Source organism: Nycticebus coucang, chromosome 3 (genome assembly GCF_027406575.1).
Source record: "Nycticebus coucang isolate mNycCou1 chromosome 3, mNycCou1.pri, whole genome shotgun sequence".
In the NCBI taxonomy this organism is placed as follows: Eukaryota; Metazoa; Chordata; class Mammalia; order Primates; family Lorisidae; genus Nycticebus; species Nycticebus coucang.
Genome location: NC_069782.1, coordinates 106,965,883 through 106,992,033, shown reverse-complemented (window position 1 = coordinate 106,992,033; position 26,151 = coordinate 106,965,883). Strand labels below are relative to the sequence as shown.

General features: G+C 38.2%; 1 pseudogene; it reads right to left on the bottom strand.

Moving 5' to 3' along the window:
- Nucleotides 1–2,176: 2,176 nt before the first annotated feature.
- LOC128581081 (ubiquitin-conjugating enzyme E2 W-like) overlaps nt 2,177–26,151 on the bottom strand; it is a 42,476-nt pseudogene continuing 18,501 nt past the window's right edge.

Here is a 26,151-nt window from a genome sequence, read left to right as displayed (position 1 = left end):
TCCTCCCCCATCACAGTAGAAACAAAACAATTTGGAGTTCATGTAATGAAAGCCTCAATTTCAGGGATCTAAAGGTCCTTTTAATAAAAATTACAAGGAAGAAAATTCTGGATGCACCTTTAGCGTTTCATGCAATATAAGGATATAATAGTAATCATTAAGAGAATTTTCTTTTTCTTCCACTTTATCCTTCTAACACCTAAATCTAAGAAAGGAAGGTGGAGTTTCTAGAAAAGATTCACTCTTGTATTCATTGAGTAAACTATTATTACCTTTTGACTTCTTATTTTGATTTAATTTCTGACTAACAGAAAAGTTGCACAAATAATACAAAGATTTCTGAGTATCTTTCTCCTAGATTCCAAATATAAATATTTTACATTTGTTTTCCGCTTCTCTCACTCTCATAGTGTTTTATGAATGATTTCAGAGTTGCAGAAATGACACGTTTTCTCCCATTTAGTGTACGTTTCTTTTCTTTTCTTTCTTTTTTTTTTTGTAGAGACAGAGTCTCACTGTACCGCCCTCGGGTAGAGTGCCGTGGTGTCACACAGCTCACAGCAACCTCTAACTCTCGGGCTTACGCGATTCTCTTGCCTCAGCCTCCCGAGCAGCTGGGACTACAGGCGCCCGCCACAACGCCCGGCTATTTTTTGGTTGCAGTTTGGCCGGGGCTGGGTTTGAACCCGCCACCCTCGGCCTATGGGGCCGGCGCCCTAGCCACTGAGCCACAGGCGCCGCCCTTAGTGTACTTTCTTAAAAACAAGAACATTCTCTTGTATAACTGCTGTGCAGTGATGAAACTCAAGAAATTAATATTAAAACATGTATTTTCTAATTTACAGACTTTATTCTCTTTTAAATAAGAAGTTTTAAACATGAAGGCTTTGTTAAAAATGTACTTCTTCAGCCTGAACAAGAGCAAGAGGCCATCTCTGCCAAAAATAGAAAAATTAGCTGGGCCTGGTGGCCTGTGCCTATAGTTCTAGGTAATCAGGAGGCTGAGGAAGGAGGATTGCTTGAACCCAGGAGTTGAGGTTGCTGTGAGTATAATAATGTCACTGTACCCTACCAGGGTGACAGAGTGAGACTCTGTCTCAAAAAAAAAAAAAAGTATTTTTTATTTTAGGGTACAAGATTAAAGGATAGGATGATACTTACAAGTAAAGAATATTTATTAAAAAAACTTGACCAAAGTTTTTCCATAAAAGTATCATAACATTTAAACTTACAACATAACATAAAAAACAACATTGCAAACAAAAATGTTTATGGATTTTTTCAAACACAAATGAAATAGTGTTTAGGCAATAGGGCTCATGCTGATGGCTAGCAGGAAGCAACAGAGTGTAATCTATTTGGAAAAAACTATTTAATGTACAAATAACAAGCCAAAACTATGAACTGCAGCAATTTAATCATCACTGCCATTTTTCTTACTTCTGTAACAAAGCCTTGATTAAACCTTTCATTACCTATGTTATTCATAACTTAATATTAGAGATTGAGAAACTATATACAACAAATGAATTTGTTTTTCCCACAAGGATAACATATTGTACCTCTCTGCTAATGCTACTTGAAAACCTTCCATGTCATAACAATTTGACAGAAAATATAAACAAATAAATATGCAATGATCTTTCATTACAGTCCTTTAAAGATGCCTGTTAATTCATGCTGTTAACCTTGGGATCACAGTGCATAGAATCCAAATATAAACGATTGGGGTGACTTTCAAAGTAATGTTGGATTTCTCACTTTATTTCTAATTCCACACTAACCAATAAATTCATTTCATAGGCCCTATCATACATTAATCATTGAATGGCAGGAGTTAATGAAAACTTTTACTTTGCTGGCAATGAATGTCCCAGAACCTCCAAGGAAGTCATTGTTATTGCACAATATATGAGCACTGGAATTTTTCTGAAAGCTTAAAAAAATAAAAATTAAAATGGAATTATATTTGACATTTCCCGACATCTGCATTAATATTGTATGGCTACTAAAAGCATGTCAGTTGCCTGGACTGAACCAGCAGTCAACATGTGCCCAGGATGCACACAAGTAAAATGCAGTGAAAGGAAGTAATCTTTATTGTTTGCAGGTCACTTCCAGTCAAAGGTTAAAGTTCAAAGACTAAATGATCAAAGTGCCCATTTCGTCAGGAGAATTATCTTCTCCTAGGAGGACGATAACAGTGGGACCAGTGAGTATCATAATGATACCACCATTTTGTTTCCATTGGATTATTGATAACATGTTTCCACATAAAAAAGAATTATCTGGTGGCTGTCTCTTTTCCTTACAGCTGGAAAGATGCTTCTAGTAATGCTAAGACAAACTGACGGGACTGAGACCGCTGGGGACCAGTCTTCTGTTAGAATGGATAAATAGATCTGACCGTTGCTATAAACATGAGGATGAACAGGAATATTTTCACCAGTAAACGTGAGGAAAGTCAAAACGCTATTGACTGCTAAACTTAAACAGAAAGTGAAATTTCCCCCCTTTGTACAAGGTACTTGGTGCCCCTTCCATGTCTACAATTCATTGTGTAATTGAACTTGTTTTTCCTGTTATCATCCTTTTAAAATTTCAGGTTAATGTAAGGGTACACACGATTAGGTCACATGGTCTGCATTTGTCGGGAATGCTCTTTTCATTTAAAGTCATCCCAGGGGGTGAGTCCTTTTGTAAAGCCAACAGTTCTTTTTTGTAGTCGTTTTCTTTTCCTCAGATATGCTTTGATAGGGCTGGTCTTCATCTGTGAATTAAACGCAGGCTATAGATAATGTGGAGTTAATCTTTACAAAACCACGATTGTGGTTGCCATCTTGGCCTGCAGAAAACAAACTCCCCAGATCTGCACTGACACCATGATGGAACCTAAGTTTTTTTATTTGTACTAGTCAGCTAATACAGATTCATACAGAGTTTATCCTTATTTCTCCAGTCGCCATTAATTTTTTTATAGTAAAATAACCTCCTGGATGATACTTGTTGCATCCCCTTTACACCGAAACCATGTCTTGGTTTGACTTTGTCTTTCCCAATGTTGACGTTTTTGAAAAGTACAAGCAAAATATTTGGTAGACTGTCCCTCCATGTGGGTTTGTCTGTGTCTTTGTGATTAGACTCAGGATGTGAATTTTTGTTAGGAAAGCCATGGAAATGATGTTGTGTCTTTGTCTGGGCCTCACGCTATTAGGCACATGATGTCAATTTGTCCCATTACTGGGGATTACTTAGATCGCTTGTTAGGGTGGTGTAAGCACTGCAAAAACTCACGGTACATTAGGAAATGTGCTGGGCTAGTGGGTAAACTTTTCATCTTAGGAATATTTCCCACTCAAAAATAACTGAGGCTCCCAAAGAGCTTGTGTTGATATTTCTTATATCTGTCAGTCTTTACTATATTAGAAATTAAAGCTGAGAAATTAGAAAATATTGATTTTAAAAATTTGTTTGAAAATTTTTTAAATTAAAAAAATTTTAAAAATACTTAAACTTATTATATAGTACCATGAATAATATGTTTTAGAAAGAGTAACTATTTTTTTCCTTCATCTCTTCCTTCCTCTCTCCCTCCCTCCCTTTTTCTCCATTCCTTCCTTTCTTCCTTCCCTTCCTTTCTTCCTTCTTTCCTTTTTCCTCTGTAACTATTTTTCAAAACAACAACAACAAAAAATTAGTGAATAGAGTGTTATTGTTTTGCATTTTTGCAAACCTCTTTAATGTCTGACTTAATAGAAAGTAGCTGGATTCTCAACGTTGCTTCTGGATTTGATTCCTTTTTTTTATTTTTTAAGTTAATGTATTTCAGGTTAATGTGGGTGTACAAGCAACCAGGTCAAAATAATTGAGTTACTTAGGTGGAGTTCATCTTGTGGTTATGTCCCACACACAAAAGGTGGATTCGATCTGCTGGAATGTTTTTTGGTTGAAGTATATGAAGAAAAAATTCAGATAAGTAGTTTTAGAAAAGGAAGAGGTATTTTTTTTTTTATTAAATCATAACTGTATACAATGATATGATCATGGGGCATCATACACTCACTTCATAAACCGTTTGACACATTTTTATCACAGTGGTTAACATAGCCTTTCCGGCGTTATCTCAGTTACTGTGCCAAAACATTTACATTCTACATTTACCAAGTTTCGCAAATACCCCTGTAATATGCACCACAGGTGTGATCCCACCGATTCCCCTCCCTCTACCCACCCCCCCCTTCCCACTTCCCCCTATTGTTAAGTTGTAGCTGGGTTATAGCTTTCATGTGAGAGTCCCAAATTAGTTTCATAGTAGGGCTGTGTACATTGGGTATTTTTTCTTCCATTCTTGGGATACTTTACTAAGAAGGATATGTTCCAGCTCCATCCATGTAAACATGAAAGAGGTGAAGTCTCCATCTTTCTTTAAGGCTGCATAGTATTCCATGGTATACATATACCACAATTTATTAATCCATTCGTGGATCGATGGGCACTTGGGCTTTTTCCATGACTTAGCTATTATGAATTGGGCTGCAATAAACATTCTGGTACAAATATCTTTGTTATGTTGTGATTTTTGGTCTTCTGGGTATATGCCCAGCAGAGGAATTACAGGATTGAATGGCAGATCTATTTTTAGATCTCTGAGTGTTCTCCATATATCTTTCCAAAAGGAATGTATTAATTTGCATTCCCACCAGCAGTGCAGAAGTGTTCCCTTTTCTCCGCATCCACGCCAACATCTCTGGTCTTGAGATTTTGTGATATAGGCTAGTCTCATTGGAGTTAGATGATATCTCAAAGTAGTTTTGATTTGCATTTCTCTGATGATTAAAGATGATGAGCATTTTTTCATATGTCTGAAGGCCGTGCGCCTGTCTTCTTCAGAGAAGTTTCTCTTCAAATCCCTTGCCCAGCCTGCGATGGGATCCCTTGTTTTTTTCTTGCTGATGCGTTTGAGTTCTCTGTGGATTCTGGTTATTAAACCTTTGTCAGAGATATACCCTGCAAATATCTTCTCCCATTCTGAGGGCTGTCTGCTTGCTCTACTTACTGTGTTCTTAGCTGTGCAGAAGCTTTTTAGTTTGATCAAGTCCCAGTAGTGTATTTTTGAAGCTGCTTCAATTGCCCGGGGGGTTCTCCTCATGAAATACTCACCCAGACCAATTTCTTCAAGGGTTTTCCCTGCATTCTCCTCTAGTATTTTTATAGTTTCATGTCTTAAGTTTAAATCTTTAATCCAATGAGAGTCTATCTTAGTTAATGGTGAAAGGTGTGGGTCCAATTTCAGTCTTCTGCAGGTTGCCAGCCAGTTCACCCAGCACCATTTGTTAAATAGGGAATCTTTTCCCCACTGAATGTTTTTAATTGGCTTGTCAAAAATCAAATAGCGGTAAGTAGCTGGATTCATCTCTTGGTTCTCTATTCTGTTCCAGATATCTACTTCTCTGTTTTTGTGCCAATACCATGCTGTTTTGATCACTATCGATTTGTAGTAAAGTCTGAGGTCTGGTAGTGTGATTCCTCCTGTTTTGTTTTTATTTCTGAGTAATGTCTTGGCTATTCGAGGTTTTTTCTGATTCCATATAAAACGAAGTAATGTTTTTTCAAGATCTTTAAAATATGACAGTGGAGCTTTAATAGGGAGTGCGTTGAAATTATATATTGCTTTGGGTAGTATGGACATTTTGATAATGTTGATTCTTCCTAGCCATGAGCATGGTATGTTTTTCCATTTGTTAACATTTTCAGCTATTTCTTTTCTTAGAGTTTCATAGTTCTCTTTATAGAGATCTTTCACGTCTTTTGTTAGGTAAATTCCCAAATATTTCATCTTCTTTGGCACTACTGTGAATGGGATAGAGTCCTTAACTGCTTTTTCAATTTGACTGTTGTTGGTGTATATAAAGGCTACCGATTTATGAATATTGATTTTGTAACCTGAGACGCTGCTGTATTCCTTGATCACTTCTAGGAGTTTTGTAGTAGAGTCCCTAGTGTTTTCCAGATACACAATCATATCATCTGCGAAGAGCGAGAGTTTGATCTCTTCTGACCCTATATGGATACCCTTGATCGCCTTTTCTTCCCTAATTGCGGTGGCTAAAACTTCCATTACAATGTTGAAAAGCAATGGAGACAATGGGCAGCCTTGTCTGGTTCCTGATCTGAGTGGAAATGATTCCAATTTAACTCCATTCAATATGATATTGGAAGAGGTATTTTAGTAGCCTTTTCAGATAATTCTGGATAATTTTTTGTGATTATCATAGTTGCAATGTAAAAATTTGGAACCATAACCTCTCCCAAATCACATTTGTTAAAATCACCACTGATCTCATCAGAAACTGCTTAATTATTAGGAAGCTATAAAATTTACCACGATGGATACACATTTTCCAGAATTTGAGTTTTTACTTCAATGTCAAATTTTTATTACTGGCAACAAATATTGTTAGCTGTTTTGGTTGAAGTAACAGGTTTACTTTGTTTATTTTGAGAAAATGTCTGCTAAATGTCTCCCAAGTCTGCATAACCAATGTCTGTCACTTGTTCATGAAGGAAATGATTAGTTCAGCTCACAACTCAAACAAGGGCACTAGTGCTTTTGGTTGGCAACCATTGTACTTCTGTAGGTAGCAGACTTGATTATGAATGCTCACACAGACTGTTAAAAAGTGGAGCATTCAAGGGTCAAGATTTAATAAAATTAATATGTATTTTGCTTCACCAGGGACATTGTAAAGTGAAACAAAATTTTTGTTTTAAATTAAATTCATATGAACACTAAAAATAACAGTAACTGATATTATAGGTTAGTACCACTGCCCTGATTTGTGTTTAAATGCCAGGAGTTTTACATAGACTGCTTTTGTAATTTGTGCAAATGGTAACACAGTGAAAAAGGTAAACGATGTTTTCATATTATTGTAAAAACACTCTGACCTTGAAGGGTCACAGGGACCTTCAGGGTCTGGGGACCAGCTTTGAGAAGACAATGAGACCCTAACATTTGTGTACGAAACATGTTCTGGCTTTCAGGAACTCAAAACCTAGTTGAAGACACAGATCAGCTGAGAAGCAGCAGGCTGAGGGAAGATAATAATCCTTCAGTAGATTATTATTAGTTGTGAGTGTAGGGGGGTTGGAGAGAGCATAAATCTGTACTAATCTGATATTGACCACTTGAAATGAATGTAACTAGACCTAACTGAGCTATGCTCTAAATGTAAAATACTTATAAGATTTTAAAGCTTTCATATGGAAAAAAGAATGTAAATATTTAATTAATAATTTTTTATTGATCACATATATCAAAACAAATTTATATTAAATATATTAAAATTAATTTCATGTTACTTTTTACATTTAAAAATAGAGCACCTAGAAAATTTAAAGCTATGTATGTGGCTTGCATTATATTTCTATTGGGCAGTACTATAACAGTATACAAATACACAGATAAAATAAAATACTGACTGTAAAATAAGGGCAAGCAAAGTAGTGATGGTAATGCAGTCATTGCAAAACTAGGATTATTTTCAAGTGATTTCATGCATTTGAGGTCAAGGGCAAAAAAGAACCTTATTTAAATCGTGTGGTAAAGATTATTTAAATCATTTGGTAAAGACTGAGATTGCCAAGGGAACACAGAGGAAGGAAACTACCCAGGCTTGGGGAGATTGCAGAAGACTTCCCCAGGGAAAGGGATGTGTCAGTTGCAAGGAAAGGAAAATTAGAAATTCTTTAGGTGAATGAGGTGCAAGTGGGGAGGAAGGAAAAGGGTACTCCAGGGAGAAGGAACAGAATTTGCAAAGCCTCAGCTTTTGCTCAGAGCTTATTTGGAGAACTCCAAAATTTATAGAGGTTTGTAATACTGTTACATCACCACCTGCAGCTATTTACATAAAGTTCTGTTTTCCCTGAGGCACTTGTATATAAAAGAGAAGATTTATTTTACTTTCCTGCATTTCTCAAAAGAACCATGAATTTAAAAGTAGATATTTAAAAATCTGGGAAACATCTTGGACTCATAATAAGAGATACTTTGCAATTACTATTTAGCTTTATAGGCATGCACAGGGTTTTGCTTATTCACATCCTGCCAAAAATTCGACCTTTTGCTTCTAGAATAGTAAGAACTTAACTTTATTATGCATAGAGCTACACATGGCTCTCAGCGAGAGGAAAAGTAAAAAAAGTAAAATAAAATAAAAGTCTATAAAGACATAAAAATGATACTAAGTTAATTCTGCAATGACATCACATCAATATTATGGTTAATGCCAAATTGAGCACAGGGGTCCCAGAGTGTTGGAACTAGAGAGGACGCTGGTAATTAATGATCTTTTCAGTCAAACGACTACCTTGTCGGTTGAAGAACATCTTGTGAACAGTGGGGCCAGAATTTAAACTGATGCTTGAACTTCCAACTTCACCTCCTCTCCTCCTCCTTAGATGAAAAGCATATATGAAGTTCTCAGTCTTTCTAAAGACTAGAACATCTTCAGTGGGAAATTAGCATATCCAAATCCTAAACCAACTACCTGAGCCCCCTCATTCACCTTTGTAATCATCTCACTGAGGCCACTCACTGCAAACATGGCCCTAGTTCTCCGTGTTTTGTTTATTTCTGGTTGCTTCGCCTCTGCTGGAATGTAGGTGCCCTGTGAGATTGAGGGGCCTGCCTGCCTTGTTGGTGTCTGTCTCCTACGTGCTGAGGGCAATGTCTGGCCCATAGGGGATGCTCAGCAAGTGTTGTCATACTTGTTGGTTAACTGGTTAACACACTACCCTGTGTGTTTCTTGTTTCATTGGACATCTTTGAGAATGATAATGTGTCCACTTTAACCAGATCTGTCTGTTCCCAGGAGGCTACATGCCGGCGAGACTCACCAACTGGTCTTCAGGCTTTAAGCCATCTCCAAGGGTAGATGAGGAGGCACTTGGAATGAAAGCTCTTCGCCTTGTCTCCTGCCCCGACTTTCCTCCTGCTCAGCCATGGACTCAGCGCCTCCTCGCCACTGCACACTTTACAAACATTGTTTCTAGTCCTGAAAACCCCACAAGGTAGTAGTTATTTACGCTGTCTAATCTCCATTTTACAAATGAGGAAGCTCAAGCTCAGAGCGTCCATGCCACTTATCCGAGGCCATAGTGTTAGTAATAACAGATTCAGCTGGGAATTGAGTGGTGCTCCGAGCTCACTCACCCCAAAGTCTGGCCTTGCTCTTCCATCCACAGGTAATCTGGTTTGGGGTTCTAGAACACAGGGAGCGTGAAGGAGAGAATCAGTGACTTTGGGGCACCTGGGAAAAAGTGAACGTGAAGATCAAGTAGAACCGTAGACCCTGTCACCTCCTGATCACATACCACGGGCCAGTGCTGCACCAGCGTGCTGCTGGTGCAGCTCAATGAATGGTGGATACAATTTCATGGAGGGAGGAATCTTAGGTTTGTAGGATTACGTATTATAATGCGTCTTCACCCTTGGATCTTTTTACTTAATGTTATACAATAGTAACTAACACTTATATGCTGCTCCTCTGCTGTGTGCCATGCCCAGTTCTAAGCGCTTAATGTATATTTAATGCTGTCATCAATGCTGTGAGGGAAGTAGTGTCATTTTGTCTACTTTATAGATGTTAATATTGAGACACCAAGAAATTAAGTAACTTGTCCAAGATCACACAGTGGTAAGAGGTGGGGTCAGGTTTCAGGCTTGGGCAGTCTGGCCCTAGAGTTTGTGTTCATGAATATGTAATATAGATCATATGCTATACAAATCAATTATCCTGTATATAATGTGAATTATGTATTCTCTATATAATTTTAAATACCTACCCTATCTGTACACAGAGGACCTTCTCACTTTTTAATATTTATGGAGCATTTTGTTATGCCAATGTTACATAATTTATTTAACCACTCTCCTCTTGATGGCATTTTGCCTGTTTCAAAATCTTTTGCTATAACAACAATAATAATATAGAATATAATTAACATGCACTTACATAAGATATAATTAAAATATAATTTGTAACTTAAATAACGAATATAATAATATAATATAAATGCTGCAATAAATATCCAGCACATGTTTATTTCCTGGCCATACAGATCTACCTGGGAAATAAATTCCCAGAAGTGAAATTCCTGAATCAACTGTGAACCAAAGTGCCTTTTTCACCATGGCCACCCTCACAGAGTGCTCTGTCAGGCTCACATCTTTGGCCACTGTACCGTACTATCTCTGAAGGACAAATTAGTAGGAAAGCTATGTGAGTCCAAGGAAAATTAAGTTATGTAAGAAAAGGTCAGCAACTTGACCTGAGTCAAATGTCTGGCAAGAAGTATGATTCAACTGGAAGCACAACAGAAGGTACGTGGTAATTATACTCAAGGGAAACCATATCAAGACATTTATACCAATAATTAAGTTTCTATTCTGGAAGCCTGCCTGGGTTTCTTAACTGTATCTTCCCTCTGCAGAGAGAGGAAGGTAGTTGAATTCTAGGAAATGCTACTGGATTCCAAACACAGACAGGAAGTGTGTTATTTTCTAACTGACAATGGGGAAGAACCGATCTGGGTGGCCAAAGCCCTTTGATTTTACACAGAATAAAATTGCTTTTTCTGACTCAAATTCAGGTGGCCAAGTTGGAGCACAGATTTCTGGGAATCGAGCAAAAAGGAGTAAGCAGGACCCTGCTTCTCGTGTGTGTGGTAGCCTTTACATGAGTTCAAATGAGGGTATGGAGTGTTCAGAGTTCTCTTGGAAAGGCACAGAGCTGGGTGATAGAATCCTAAATGATCATGGTTATTTCTTTATTCTTTTAGAGATAATGTTTTCTTGATTTTTAATAAAGACTACCTATTAGGTTTTTTTTTTTTGAGACAGAGTCTCATTATGTCACCCTGGAGAGAGTGCCGTGGTGTCACAGCTCACAGCAACCTCCAACTCTTGGGCTTAAGCAATTCTCTTGCCTCTGCCTCCCAAATAGCTGGGACTAGACGTGCCTGCCACAATGCCCGACTATTTCTTGGTTGTAGTTGGCCCAGGCTGAATTTGAACCCACCAGCTCCAGTGTATGTGGCTGGCTCCCTAGCCACTGAGCTACAGGCGCCAAGTCCTATTAGTTTTATAATGAGGAAAATCTCTATTTAGATCAATTGCCCATTTTTAAAAGCAGATTTTTGTTTTTTGTTTGCTGAATTGAATTTCTTAAATATTCTGGATATTAATCACCTGTTGAATAGATAGTTTGCAGTTATTTTCTCCCATTCAACAGGTTGTCTTCTCACTTTGTTGGTTATTTTGCTGTGCAGAAGATTTATGGTTTAAGCCCCATTTGTTTGTTTTTATTTATTTATTTTTTGTCTGTGCTTTTGAGGGCTAGTCATAAATTCTTTACCTGGGTTTTCTCCTAGTATTTTTAAGTTTCGGTTTTAGCTCATTTCAAGGTGATTTTTGTATACAGAGAGGTAGGGGTCTAGTTTCATTTTTCTGCATGTGTCTATTCAATTTTCCCAGCACCGTTTGTTGAATAGAGTATCATTGTCCTAATGTAAGCTCTTGTTTGCTTGGTCAAAGATAAGTTGGCTGAAAATATGTGGCTTTTTTCTGAGTTCTCTGTTCTGTTTCATTGGTCTAACATGTCTATTTTTATCCCAATACTGTGCCATTTTAGTTACTGTACCCTTGTTACAGGTTTTGAAGTCAGGTATTATGATTCCTTCCAGCTTTGTTCTTTTTACTCAGGATTGCTTTGGCTATTTGGGCTATTTTTTTGGTTCCACATAAATTTTAGAATTGTTTTCTCTACTTTGGTGAAGAGTGATGTTGGTATTATATAATAGGGATTGCATTGGATGTGTTAGATTGCTTTGGGCAGTAATGTGTTTTTATACATTAATTCTTACAAACCATGAGCACAGGATGTTTTTCCATTTGTATCATATACAATGTCTTTCATCCGTGTTTTGCAGTTTTTTTTGCAGAAATATTTCACCTCCTCAGTTAAATTTATTCCTAAACAATTTTGTAGCTATTGTAAATAGGATCGCCCAGAAGAAAAAAATATTGATTATGAATGAGTTGATGTACCATCCAAAGCAGTCCACAATTATATAGACCAATAGACAAGAATAGAGAACTCAGAAATAATTTCACATGTTATAATCAACTGATTTTCAATAATGGAAACAAGAAGATACACTGGGGAAAGGAACAGTCTCTTCAAACTGGATAATAACATGCCGAAGTATGAAACTAGACTTCTGTCTCTCACATATACAAAAATCAACTCAGAATACTAACACCTTAAATGTAAGACCTGAAACTACTATATGAAAGCATAAAGGAAACACTTTAGAATATTGGCATGGGCAAAGATTTTATGGATAAGTCCTAAAAAGCACAGGAAACAAAAACAAAATAGACAAATGGGATTATATATCAAATTAAAGTTTCTGCACAGCAAAAGAAGCAGAGTGAGGACACAATGGAGTGAGGACACAACATTCAGAAGGAGAGAAAAGATTCGGAAGCTACTGATCTGACAAGGGATTAATATCCAGAATATATGAAGAACTCAACAGCAAAATTCAAAACTAAACAAAACCCTGATTTTAAAAAGGGCAATTAATCTTCAGAGACATTTCTCCAAGGAAGGCAAACAAATGGCCAACAAGTATATAAAAAAATGCTTAATATCATTAATCACTAGAGAAATGAAAATCAAAACCATAATGAGATATTATATTACTGTGGTTAGAATAGTTACCATCAAAAAGACAAAAAAAAAAAAATTCGGGCAAAGATGCAAAGAAAAGGGAACTCTTATACACTGTTGATGAGGATGTAAATTAGTACATCCATTATGGAAAACAATATGTAGGCTCCTCACAAAGCTAAAAATAAAACCACCAGGGGGAATTCTGGGAAGATGGCTGACTGGTGGCAACCCTCGGCAGAGGCTCCTGAGTAGAGAAAGAAAAACTGGATGGAATCGGACTCTATGAAGCCAAAGGTGGGGAGCTGAGCCAAGAAAGAAGTTCAGCAAGCTGTAACTCCAAGGAAGAGCACTCAAGAAAACAAACTTTAGGTACAAAGCCTATCAACTGTAGGACGGGAAATGCCTCCCCTAAGCAGGAGGCTTGCTTCAGGGTATCTGTGAACAAGCAAGGAACAAAATTTTACCTCTCATTTTACCTCGCTGGAGAGAACCACTAAACTCCCGGTCTTTTTCTCCAGGGAGGTCCCACTTATGAACCTAGACACCACACTGCCAGGCATAAAATTGAACAGATATTTTCCCCCATAAGTCCAAACTCCTAGTGTTCCCTTACCCCTCACATGGTGGTCTGAAGTTCTGCCCCATGCAGAGCAGATAGTGTTTGGTCTTGTGGGCAAAGTGTGAACTGCCAATCATCAAGATGGAATCTGTGACTAATGGGGAAGAAAGAGGGTGTGGGAAGAAAGGGACACTTGGTGGGAGGAGGAGCAGTCCCTTGGTTATGACTATGCCCAGCCAGTGGTGGTATTGACCCTCAGTTTGGGCTGTGTCTGGTGGGATAAGGTGCAGAACCCTTGGCTCTGATGGCACCCACAGTGGGAGAGTGGTTGCCCAGTGTGGACTGAGTTCGGCAGGCAGGGCTGGTCCCCAGCCCCTGCTGGGCCCGCAAGCAGAGGCTTGCTAGGCATAGACTGAGACCTGAGAGCAAGGGCGTGGTTCCCTGATTCCAACAGAAACGTTGAGCAGTGGCTTTCTGGGTGTGAACCAAGACCTGAGGGCTAGGGCATGGTCCCTTGTCTCCGGCTGGGCTGGTGAGCAGAGGCTTACCGGGTGAGGTCTGAGACCAGAGGGCGGGGCAGGTGCCCTGATTCCAACAAACAGGGGCTTGCCAGGCAGTGGACTGAGACTGGGAGGTGGGGGTGTATTCCCCTGACTCCAACTTGTCTGGCAAGCAGAGGCTAGCAGTGTGTGGACCGAGACCAGTGGTTGGGGCATGGCCCCTGGCTCCAACTGGGCCTATGATCAAAGAAGTGGACAACAGTGTGAACTGAGTCTGGTAGATGGGAGTGTGGATTCCTGGCTCCAATTGTGCTGTTGGAGACCCTTGAACCCCTCTCTGTTGAGCAGGGTTTGCACTGCCTGAGACAATTTAATTGGAACCCCTGTCTGGGGCTGTCAACTTGGGGACATTTTGAGGTTGACCTTCAAAGTTCTGTAGCAGAAAAGAATTGAAGGGTGAGGGCTGGGCACTGCAGCTGTTGGTATTTCTTCAAAGTCAAGATTTAAACCTGATACTGTGGCTTCTTAGGATAGGGTAGAGGTTGGCTGATATCAAAACAGAGCTAGCTTGTGCTGTCTCACCAAGTAGGTCCTCATAGTCTCCAGCCAAAACTCTGAAAGGGGCCTTTGTAAGGTTGTAGGAGATAGGCCACATTTACAAAGCCTAGCTCTTTGGTAATGGGCTGTCTCTACTATCTGCAAACCCCAATTCGATCTCACACTACCAGTTCTGATAACCAAATGGTGGAAAATAAACATGGTGCAGACCCAACAGAAGAACTCTGGAAACATGAATAACCAGAGTAGATCAATCCTCTCACCACCACCCCACCCCCCAAGAAATGACAAAGGAAATACAACTGAAGATGCCATTCATCGACAAATGGCAGCAATGTCAGAAGTTGAATTTAGAATATAGATTGCAAATAAGATAAATAGAATGGAAGAAAAGATAGAAATTGAATTCCAAAGAGTAGTTCTAAACTTTTCTCAAGAAATTAGTGAATTCAAAGCCCAAGTCACCAAACATATGTACATAATGAGAAAACAGAGAGAAGAGCTCAAGGAAATGAAAAATTTAGTCGAGGAACTCCAAAATACAGTAGAATCCCTCAGTAATAGAGTTGAGCAGGTAGAAGAAAGGATCTCTGAAACTGAAGACTAAGCTTTTGAACATTCCCGAACACTCAAAGAGGCAGACAAATGGAGAGCAAAAACTGATCATTCCCCAAAAAGAGATCACTCCAAAAGATCAAACATTCATCTGATAGGAATTCCTGAAGGAGCAGAGGATGGCATTAAAGGTACAAATACTCTACTCCAAGCGATTTTGGAGGAGAATTGCCCAAGCATTGTAAGAGAACAGAACTTCAGATAGCAGAGAGTTTCAGAACCCTAGCAAGACTCAACCCAAATAAAGCATCTCCTAGACACATTGTGATTAACTTTCCCAACATTAAGACAAAAGAGAAAATTCTGCAAGCAGTCAGACATAAGAAAAGCATCGCCTACAAAGGGAGAAGTATCAGAATGACTGCAGATCTCTCAGCCAAAATGTTTCAAGCTAGAAGAAGATAGTCATCAACGTTCAATCTCCTAAACCAAAAAAACTTCCAGCCCAGGATCCTGTATCCAGCTAAACTGATTCAAAGATGGGGAGCTGAGCCAAGAAAGAAGTTCAGCAAGCTGTACTTTGTGATGGAGAAATCAAATACTTTAATGACATAGACATGTTGAAGAAATTTGCCATAACTAAGCCAGCTCTTCAGGACATTCTCAGTGCAATGCTCTACCTCCAAAGTAAACTCACCTAGAATTTGTTGAACAAAACCCAACATCTATGGTGCTGAAAGGATTAAAAATGTCCACTGGACATCCAAAAATCATGACACCCAAAACACAACCAGGCTTATGAATTCTCTCAATTACTGTGAATGGTTTAAATTGTCCTCTAAAGAGGCACAGACTGGCTGAATGGATACATAAACTCAGACCGGATATCTGCTGTATACAAGAATCTCACCTTACCCTAAAGGATAAAAATAGACTCAGGGTAAAGGGATGGAGTTGTACAATACAGACAAATGGAAACCAGAAAAAAGCGGGGGTTTCAATTTTAGTAGCAGATACAATTGACTTTAAACCAACAAAGAGAAAGAAAGATAAGGAAGGTCATACATACTTGTCAAGGGAAACACCCAACATGAAGAGATTTTAATAATTAAAATTTATACACCATACCATAAGGCTCCTCAATTCATAAAGCAGACCCTAATGGATATGAACAACTTGATATCTTCCTGCACTATAATAGTTGGAGATTTTAACACCCCTTGACAGTTTTGGATAGATCCTCCAAGAAGAAACTAAACAAATAAATATTAGACTTTAACCTGACCCTAGAACAAATAGACTTTACAGACCTCTACAGAACATTTCATCCTAATAAAACTGAATATACATTCTTCTCATCAGCCCATGGGTTATCCTCCAAAATAGATCATATCCTAGGACACAGGTCTAACCTCAGCAAATTTAAAAGTATAGAAATTGTTCCTTGTATCTTCTCGGACCAACATGGAATAAAAGTTGAACTCAACAGCAACAGGAATCTCATACTCAAAAAAAGTCATGGAAACCAAATAATCTTAGGCTGAATGATAGCTAGGTCAAAGATGAGATTAAGAAGGAAATCACCAAATTTTTGGAACCAAATGATAATAAAGACACACATTATCAAAACATGTGGGACACTGTAAAGGCAGTCCTCAGAGACAAATTTATAGCATTGGAAGCCTTCGTTAAGAAAACAGATAGAGAGGAAGCCAACAACTTAAATGATCATCTCAAACAACTGGAAAAGGAAGAACATTCCAACCCCAAACCCAGTAGAAGAAAAGAAATAACCAAAATTAGGCCAGAATTAAATGAAATTGAAAATGAAAGAATCATTCAGAAGACCAATGAAACAAGAAGTTGGCTTTTTGAAAAGATTAACAAAATTGATAAACCTTTGGCCAACCTAACCAGAAATGGAAAAGTAAAATCTCTAATATCATCTATCAGAAACGATAAAGGAGAAATAACAACAGACACTTCAGAAATTCAAAAAATCCTCAATGATTACTAATCTCTATTCCCAGAAATACAAAAATCTGAAGGAAATGAACCAATATCTGGAAGCACGCCACCTTCCTAGACTCAACCGGAAGGAATTAGAAATCTTGAATAGACCTATATCAATCACTGAAATAGCATCAACAATACAAAATCTCCCCAAAAAGAAAAGTCCAGATGGCTTCACATCTAAATTCTATCAAACCTTTCAGGAGGAACTAGTACCTATATTATACGTTTTCCAAAGCATATATAAAGAAGGAATACTTCCCAATACATTCTATGGAGCAAATATTACCCTGATATGCAAACTAGAAAATGATCCAACAAAGAAAGAAAATTATAGACCAATATCATTAATGAAAATCAATGTAAAAATATTCAACAAGATCTTAGCAAACAGCATTCAACAACACATCAAAAAAATTATACACTATGATCAAGTTGGTTTTATTCCAGGGTTTCAGGGTTGGTTCAACATAAGCAAATCTATAAATATAATATATTATATCAATAAAATAAAAAACAAAGACCATACGATTCTCTCAATTGACACAGAAAAAGCCTTTGATAATATCCAGCATCCTTTCATGATCAGAACACTTAAGAAAATAGGCATAAAAGGGACATTTCTTTTTTTTTTTTTTTTTTATTGTTGGGGATTCATTGAGGGTACAATAAGCCAGTTACACTGATTACAATTGTTAGGTAAAGTCCCTCTTGCAATCATGTCTTGCCCCCATAAAGTGTGACACACACTAAGGCCCCACCCCCCTCCCTCCATCCCTCTTTCTGCTTCCCCCCCCATATCCTTAATTGTCATTAATTGTCCTCATATCAAGATTGAGTACATAGGATTCATGCTTCTCCATTCTTGTGATGCTTTACTAAGAATAATGTCTTCCACTTCCATCCAGGTTAATACGAAGGACGTAAAGTCTCCATTATTTTTAATGGCTGAATAGTATTCCATGGTATACATATACCACAGCTTGTTAATCCATTCCTGGGTTGGTGGGCATTTAGGCTGTTTCCACATTTTGGCGATTGTAAATTGAGCTGCAATAAACAGTCTAGTACAAGTGTCCTTATGATAAAAGGATTTTTTTCCTTCTGGGTAGATGCCCAGTAATGGGATTGCAGGATCGAATGGGAGGTCTAGGTTGAGTGCTTTGAGGTTTCTCCATACTTCCTTCCAGAAAGGTTGTACTAGTTTGCAGTCCCACCAGCAGTGTAAAAGTGTTCCCTTCTCTCCACATCCACGCCAGCATCTGCAGTTTTGAGATTTTGTGATGTGGGCCATTCTCACTGGGGTTAGATGATATCTCAGGGATGTTTTGATTTGCATTTCTCTAATATATAGAGATGATGAACATTTTTTCATGTGTTTGTTAGCCATTCGTCTGTCATCTTTAGAGAAAGTTCTATTCATGTCTCTTGCCCATTGATATATGGGATTGTTGGCTTTTTTCATGTGGATTAATTTGAGTTCTCTATAGATCCTAGTTATCAAGCTTTTGTCTGATTGAAAATATGCAAATATCCTTTCCCATTGTGTGGGTTGTCTCTTTGCTTTGGTTATTGTCTCCTTAGCTGTACAGAAGCTTTTCAGTTTAATGAAGTCCCATTTGTTTATTTTTGTTGTTGTTGCAATTGCCATGGCAGTCTTCTTCATGAAGTCTTCCCCCAGGCCAATATCTTCCAGTGTTTTTCCTATGCTTTCTTGGAGGATTTTTATTGTTTCGTGCCTTAAATTTCAGTCCTTTATCCATCTTGAGTCAATTTTTGTGAGTGGGGAAAGGTGTGGGTCCAGTTTCAGTCTTTTACATGTAGACAACCAGTTCTCCCAGCACCATTTATTGAATAGGGAGTCTTTCCCCCAAGGTAAGTTCTTGTTTGGTTTATCAAAGATTAGGTGGTTGTAAGATGTTAGTTTCCTTTCTTGGTGTTCAATTCGATTCCAAGTGTCTATGTCTCTGCTTTTGTGCCAGTACCATGCTGTCTTGAGCACTATGGCTTTGTAGTACAGACTAAAATCTGGTATGCTGATGCCCCCAGCTTTATTTTTGTTACTAAGAACTGCCTTAGCTATACGGGGTTTTTTCCGGTTCCATACAAAATGCAGAATCATTTTTTCCAAATCTTGAAAGTACGATGTAGGTACTTTGATAGGAATGGCATTGAATAGGTAGATTGCTTTGGGAAGTATAGACATTTTAACAATGTTGATTCTTCCCATCCATGAGCATGGTATGTTCTTCCATTTGTTAATATCCTCTGCTATTTCCTTTCTGAGGAGTTCATAGTTTTCTTTATAGAGGTCCTTCGCCTCCTTCGTTAGGTATATTCCTAGGTATTTCATTTTCTTTGAAACTATGGTGAAGGGAGTTGTGTCCTTAATTAGCTTCTCATCTTGACTGTTATTGGTGTATACAAAGGCTACTGACTTGTGGACATTGATTTTATATCCTGAAACATTACTGTATTTTTTGATGACTTCTAGGAGTCTTGTGGTTGAGTCTTTGGGGTTCTCTAAGTATAAGATCATATCGTCAGCAAAGAGGGAGAGTTTGACCTCCTCTGCTCCCATTTGGATTCCCTTGATTTCCTTGTCTTGCCTAATTGTATTGGCTAGAACTTCCAGCACTAGGTTGAATAGTAAAGGTGACAGAGGACAACCTTGTCTGGTTCCAGTTCTAAGAGGAAAAGCTTTCAGTTTTACTCCATTCAGTAAAATATTGGCTGTGGGCTTGTCATAGATAGCTTCAATCAGTTTTAGAAATGTGCCACCTATGCCTATACTCTTCAGTGTTCTAATTAGAAAAGGATGCTGGATTTCATCAAATGCTTTTTCTGCATCTATTGAGAGGATCATGTGATCTTTATTTTTGCCTCTGTTAATATGGTGGATAACGTTTATGGACTTGCGTATGTTAAACCAGCCTTGCATCCCTGGGATGAAGCCTACTTGATCATGATGAATGACTTTTTTGATGATAAGCTGTAATCTATTGGCTAGGATTTTGTTGAGAATTTTTGCGTCTATATTCATGAGTGAGATTGGTCTGAAATTCTCCTTTTTGTTTGGGTCTTTTCCTGGTTTTGGTATCAGGGTGATGTTTGCTTCATAGAATGTGTTGGGGAAGATTCCTTCTTCCTCAGTTTTTTGGAATAATTTCTGCAGTACAGGAATAAGCTCTTCCTTGAAGGTTTGATAGAATTCTGGAGTGAAGCCATCTGGACCAGGGCATTTTTTAGTTGGAAGCTTTTTTATTGTTTCTTTGATCTCAGTGCTTGAAATTGGTCTGTTCAGGAGCTCTATTTCTTCCTGGCTAAGTCTAGGGAGAGGGTGTGATTCCAAATGTTGATCCATTTCCTTCACATTGTCAAATTTCTGGGCATAGAGTTTCTGGTAGTATTCAGAGATGATCTCTTGTATCTCTGTGGGATCAGTTGTTATTTCCCCTTTATGGTTTCTGATTGAGGTTACTAGAGATTTTACTTTTCTAATTCTAGTTAGTCTGGCCAATGGTTTATCTATTTTATTTATTTTTTCAAAAAACCAACTCCTTGTTTCATTAATTTTCTGAATGATTCTTTTGTTTTCAATTTCATTGATCTCTGATTTGATTTTGGATATTTCTTTTCTTCTACTGAGTTTAGGCTTAGATTGTTCTTCTTTTTCCAATTCCATAAGATCTCTTGTGAGATTGTTGATGTGCTCTCTTTCTGTTTTTCGAATGTAGACATCTAAAGCAATGAATTTTCCTCTCAAAACCGCTTTTGCAGTATCCCACAGGTTTTGGTAGCTTGTGTCTTCATTGTTGTTATGCTCAAGGAAGTTAATGATTTCCTGTTTTATTTCTTCCTGCACCCATCTGTTATTCAACAGAAGATTGTTTAATTTCCATGCCTTTGGGTGGGGTCGAGCATTTTTGTTAGAGTTGAGTTCCACCTTTAGTGCCTTATGGTCTGAGAAGATACAAGGTAAAATTTCAATTCTTTTGATTCTGTTGATATTTGTTTTGTGTCCCAGGATATGATCAATTTTGGAGAATGTTCCATGGGGTGATGAGAAGAATGTATATTCTTTGTCTTTGGGGTGGAGTGTTCTATATGCGTCTATCAAGCATAGTTGGTCTAAGGTCTCATTTAAATCTCTTATATCTTTGTTTAATTTCTGTTTAGAGGATCTGTGCAGCTCTGTAAGAGGAGTGTTAAAGTCCCCTGTTGCCGCGCCCACGGCATATAGCCGTAGTGAGGCAGTGCTGTCCGCGTTATAGAACGACGGGAAGGTGGTTTGTGCTCCCCGGAGCTTTGCCCCCAGCGCCCCCAGTATGCACAGCATCAGAAATGTTGCCTAGCATGCTCAGTTACCCGCTTAAGTTTAAAGATTGTGGCGTCTACTCATGTGTTTGTCATTCTGTACCAGAAGTCTGTTTGTTCTGATAAACTATCAATATGTACTTTCTTAAAAATGAACACAATACACTGTTGATCCAGATATAACACCACCTCATGAGCTACCAGACTCAGTGGCACCAACAATGAGCACATAAAGATGTTTTCCCACCATAAATACCAGTGAGCTAAGACGATAAGCCTAAGAACACAAAATACAAATTATCTACATAAGTTACAAAGTCACTGAAACACATCCACCCACCATGAAGTCCTGTTCAGAACATCTTACTTCACCAACTGTCACGCATAATAAAAATCAATAAAAAAACTAATACTTATCAAGAAATTTACTCTAAATCAAAATTATAATTATCAATAACAATAAGATCAAATAGTAAATGTAGAATTAGTCAAGCATTAACATAAAGAAAGTATCAAGCTGTTCTAAAAAGATAATAAGAAACTAAGAAAAGAGTTGGAGGCGGTAACATTCCTGAGATAGGAGGAAGCGGGCAGAGTTGACTAATAACCGCTACCCTCTGGGAAGCGGAACCTTAAGACATAACAATGCATGATAAATCACACTTACAAACACAAAGATAACCCGCGCACGTAAGCAAAAAGATTGCATTATGTAAGCTCTATAAAAATGTATAAATACCAATATGTGTACCCAGTAAATTTACAGCTGCATACTTTAACCCGTGGTATGTCAGACTGTCATTCCTGCGCCGACCTCTCAACCTTCCTCGTTCCTTCTCCCTACTTTCTCTCGGACTGAAGCCCACCGACAGGGTGGTCCGTGGCACCCTGTTATGATGGTATTATCAGATATCATATTGCTCAGACTGAGTAAGGTCTGCTTCAAGAATCTGGGAGCATTTAAATTGGGTGCATAAATATTTAGAATTGAAATGTCTTCTTGTTGTATTTTTCCCTTGACCAATATAAAGTGACCATCTTTGTCTTTTTTGACTTTAGTTGCTTTAAATCCACATGTATCTGAAAATAAGATTGCAACTCCTCTTTTCTTCTGAATGCCATTTGCCTGAAAAATTGTCTTCCAACCCTTGACTCGGAGCTTTAATTTGTCTTTTGAAGCCAGGTGTGTTTCTTGCAGACAGCAAATGGATGGCTTGTGTTTTTTAATCCAGTCAGCCAATCTATGTCTCTTCAGTGGGGAATTCAAGCCATTAACATTTATGGAGATAATTGATAAGTGTGGTAGTATTCTATTCGTCTTGTTTGGTGAGAGTCCATTGCTTAGTTTTATCTTTTGCATCAGTGTGGAGGTTAGGTTCTGTCCTTTGATTTCTGAGTTCTTACTTTGCTGCTGATCCATTGTGGTGGTCAGTGTGCAGAACAGGTTGAAGTATTTCCTGTAGAGCTGGTCTTGTTGTGGCGAATTTCCTCAATGTTTGTATATCTGTAAATGATTTGATTTCTCCATCAATTTTGAAGCTTAGCTTAGCAGGGTACAGAATTCTGGGCTGAAAATTGTTCTGTTTAAGTAGATTAAAGGTAGATGACCATTGTCTTCTTGCTTGGAAAGTTTCATTAGAGAAGTCTGCGGTCACTCTGATGGGTTTGCCCCTGTAGGTCAACTGGCACTTACTCCTGGCAGCTTGCAGAATCTTTTCTTTTGTCTTGACTTTGGACAGGTTCATCACAATGTGTCTTGGAGAAGCTCGGTTAGAGTTGAGGCGACCTGGGGTCCGATATCCCTCTGAAAGCAGTGTGTCAGAATCTTTGGTTATGTTTGGGAAATTTTCTTTTATAATATTCTCTAGTATGGCTTCCATTCCTCTGGGGCATTCTTCTTCCCCTTCTGGAATTCCTATAACTCGTATGTTGGAACGCTTCATAAAGTCCCATAATTCTGACAGTGAACGTTCTGCTTTCTCTCTCTTCTTTTCTGCCTCTTTTACTATTTGAGTTATCTCAAAAACTTTGTCTTCTACCTCTGAAATTCTTTCTTCTGCATGGTCTAACCTGTTGCTGATACTTTCCATTGCATCTTTAAGTTCCCTAATTGACTGTTTCAGTTCCTTCAGCTCTGCTATATCCTTTTTATATTCTTCATATCGTTCATCTCTGATTTGATTCTGTTTTTGGATTTCCTTTTGGTTATTTTCCACTTTATTAGCAGTTTCCTTCATTGTTTCCATCATTTCTTTCATTGTTTTCAACATGTGTATCCTAAATTCCCTTTCTGTCATTCCTAACATTTCTGTATAGGTGGAATCCTCTGCAGTAGCTACCTCATGGTCCCTTGGCGGGGTTGTTCTGGACTGGTTCTTCATGTTGCCTGGAGTTTTCTGCTGATTCTTCCTCATGAGTGATTTCTTTTATCTGTTTCCTTGCCCTAATTTTCCTTTCACTTCCTCTTGCTCTTTAAGTTCTTGTGCCTGTGGAAGTTGTGGGCGGGTTTAGATGGATTGAACACACGCGACCACTTGCCGGTTTTCCACTGTTTTAGTCCTCCTCTTGGGGTCCAGAAGTCTCTCGCTGACTCCCTGTATCCTCATAGGAGTGATGATAGGCAATTCCCACCAGCCAGAGATGCCTGGAATCCTATCTCCCCAGACTCACGGTGCCCAGATGCAAGGAAGCTGTTACTCGGCTGCCATCTTGCTCCGCCTCAAAAGGGACATTTCTTAAACTGATAGAGGCCATCTACAGCAAACCCAGAGCCACTATCATATTGAATGGTATAAAATTGAAAACATTTCCACTCAGATCAGGAATGAGGTAAGGATGCCCACTGTCTCCACTGCTATTCAACATAGTAATGGAAGGCAAGAGAAGGTGATCAAGGGTATCCAAATAGGGTCAGAGGAGATCAAATGCTCTCTCTTTGCTGATGATATGATCCTATACCTGGAAACTCAATTTCAACTTCCCAGAGACTCAACTTCAAAACTCTTATAAGTGATCAAGGAATACAGCAGCATCTCAGGATACAAAATCAATACTTATAAGTCAATAGCTTTTATATATGCCAACAAAGGTCAAACTGAAAAAACAATCAAGGATTCAATTCCTTTTACAATACTGCCAAAGAAGATGAAATATCTGGGAATTTACCTAACAAAGGATGTGAAAAATCTCTATAAAGAGAACTATGAAAGTCTGAGAAAAGAAATAGCAGAAGATGTTAACAAATGGAAAAACACACCATGCTCATGGATGGGAAGAATCAACATTGTTAAAATGTCCATACTACCCAAAGCAATCTACAGATTTAATGTAATCCTTATTAAAGCACCATTGTTATACTTTAAAGAACTTAAAAAAATAGTACTTCATTTTATATGGAATGAGAAAAAACCTTGAATAGCAAATACATTACTCAGAAGTAAGAACAAATCAGGAGGTATCATGTTACCAGAATTCAGGCTACACTATAAATCTATAGTGATCAAAATAGCATGGTACTGGCACAAAAACAGAGCAGTAGACTTATGGAACAGAATAGAGAACCAAGAGATGAACCCAGCTACTTAATCGTCATTTGATCTTTGACAAGCCTATCAAAAATATTCAGTGGGAGAAAGACTCCATATTTAACAAATGGTGCTGGGTGAACTGGCTGGTGACCTGTAGAAGATTGAAACTGGACCCCCACCTTTCACCATTAACAAAAATTGATACTCACTGGATAAAAGATTTAAACTTAAGACATGAAACAATAAAAATACTAGAAGAGAGTGCAGGGAAAACACTTGAAGAAATTGGCCTGGGTATTTTATGAGGAGGACTCTCTGGGCAATTGAAGCAACACCAAAAATACATTACGAGAATCTGATCAAACTAAACAGTTTTTCACAGCCAAGAGCACAATAAGTAAAGCAAACAGACAACCTTCATAATGGGAGAAAATTTTTGCAGGTTATGCTTCCAACAAAGGTCTGATAACTAGAATCTACAGAGAACTCAAACTAATCAATAAGAAAAGAACAAATAGCCCCATTTCTATGTGGGCAAGAGACTTGAACAAAAACTTCTCTGATGAAGATAGGCGCATGGCCTACCAACATATGAAAAAATGCTCATCATCCTTAATCATCAGAGAAATGTAAATCAAAACCACTTTGAGACATCATCTAACTGCAATAAGATTAGACCACATCACAAAATCCCAAAACTACAGATGTTGGCGTGGATGCGGAGAGAAGAGAACACTTCTACACTGTTGGTGGGAACGCAAGCTAATACGACCTTTTTAGAAAGAAGTTTGGAGAACGCTCAAGGAACTAAAAGTAGACCTACCATTCGTTCCCGCAATTCCTCTACTAGGTATATACCCAGATGATCAAAAATTATTTTAAAACAAAGACATCTACATCAGAATATTTATTTCAGCCCAATTCATAATAGCCAAGACATGGAAACAGCCCAAGTGCCCATCGACCCATGAATGGATTAACAAATTGTGGTATATGTACATCATGGAATACTACGCAGGCATAAAAAGATGGAGACTTCACATCTTTTATGTTTACCTGGATGGAGCTGGAATATATTCTTCTTAGTAAAGTATCTCAAGAATGAAGAAAAAAAAAAAGTATCCAATGTACTCAATACTACTCTGAAATCCATATATAATCACCTACACACTCATATGAATATCAAAACATAGCTATAGTCCAGAAAGTAGAAAAGAAGCGGAGAGAGAAGGTAAGGGAGGGGAGATATAGGAGGAGAGAGGGCATTTGGGGGGACCTCACCTAATGTGCATGATGCAATGGTACATTTCAAAACTATTAAGAAATGAGTATAATTGTGATGGATGTGTTACTTAGTTCAATGTAAGCATTTCATATTGTAT